The sequence below is a fragment of the Cynoglossus semilaevis genome, chromosome 19, assembly GCF_000523025.1.
Source record: "Cynoglossus semilaevis isolate Cse_v1.0 chromosome 19, Cse_v1.0, whole genome shotgun sequence".
In the NCBI taxonomy this organism is placed as follows: Eukaryota; Metazoa; Chordata; class Actinopteri; order Pleuronectiformes; family Cynoglossidae; genus Cynoglossus; species Cynoglossus semilaevis.
The window spans coordinates 16,387,042-16,388,491 of NC_024325.1; the positions used below are offsets into that span (position 1 = coordinate 16,387,042).

Consider the following 1,450-nt stretch of genomic DNA (forward strand, 5'->3'; position numbering starts at 1 on the left):
GAGGAGGGGGAGGAGGTGGGGGAGGAGGAGAGGGAGGAGGAGGGGGAGTAGAAGTGAACCAGCCAAACGATGTAAACTAACTCCAGTTACTCAAACCTCAGAGAGTAGAGGGAGACATCTCCTCTTTCTCCACCTCCTCCAACCTTCACGCTCCACAGAAACATCTTCTTCTGAGGCTGGCAGACGAACAGGAAACCAACCAATCAGGTCTGAGGACCAGGAGGTTCTCCTCCCACCATTTAGGACTAAGTCTGCAGTCTAAGCACAACTCCTGCAGGAGGAGCAGGAGGAGCGAGAGGAGGTGGACATTAAATAAGCTCAAACATCAGGCTGTGTTTTCATGAACAAACAGAGACGGAGCTGCTAAATGTTAGCTGCTATATGTTAGCTGCTAAATGTTAGCTGCTAACAGATGCTAACATTTAGCAGCCCATTAACCTGCTTTAAAATGACCACCTCCTGTAGAACACACACACACACACACACACTCTGCTGTCTCACAAGAAAAGTCAAATCGGCCACCAGGGGGCGACTCTCACAAACAGACAGTAGGTCACTGCTACTGCTAAAACAATTCCACAGACAGACTGCAGGTGGCGCATCACCTGCTCTGAGTCAACATCTGTGTTTGCTGAAGGCAGCTCCAGGGGGCGCTGTGACATTGCCAAAACTTTATGTTCTATGTTTTGTTTTGTTTTTTTGTACAAATGAAGAACCTGAGAAATGTCCTGTGGGAGAGAGGGAGGGAGAGAGAGGGAGGGAGAGAGAGGGAGGGAGAGAGGGGGGAGGAGAGAAATACCACTGACATTACCCATGATCCCTCACTGCGCATTAGTAACTTCATTCTTATGTGAAGCAGCTTCCAGACTCATGAATAAACCCACAGAGAAGGAGAAGTGCACCAGCAGACAATGAGGTCAGGATAAAAACTGTCAGCTTTAGACAAAAACACCAAGGTTCTGTTCATGTGGACCAGTCCAGTGTGTGTGTGTGTGTGTGTGTGTGTGTGGCACCAGTGAGTCTACCACGACAGAACCATCATCAGTTCTGCTCAGGTTACAGACACCTCCTGTCAGTGGACGGTCTGTCAGTGGACGGTCTGTCAGTGGACGGTCTGTCAGTCATTGTCAGTGTTTTATGACGATGGAGGTGTCAGTGTCTGTCTGTGATCCTGGTCTGACTGTTGTCTTTGGGCTGATGTGTGTGTACACGTGTTGATGTGCACGTGTGTCAGTGAACCTCATTGGTCAGCAGTTTTACACATGATCAGGTTTAGACAAAGGTCTGAAACAGGACTGACCCCAAAACTGAACGGAACGAACGAACGGAACGAACGGAACAAACGGAATGAACGGAACAAACGGAACGAACGGAACAAACGGAATGAACGGAACAAACGGAACGAACGGAACGAACAAACGGAACGAACGAACGAACGGAACGAACGGAA

The 1,450-nt window shown here is 48.9% G+C and overlaps 1 protein-coding gene across 2 annotated transcripts in view; it reads right to left on the reverse strand.

Annotated features, from left to right (window-relative positions):
• Window positions 1-1,450, reverse strand: part of dbn1 (drebrin 1) — a 12,290-nt gene that overhangs the window by 6,675 nt on the left and 4,165 nt on the right. The gene's annotated exons all lie outside the window — the stretch shown is intronic.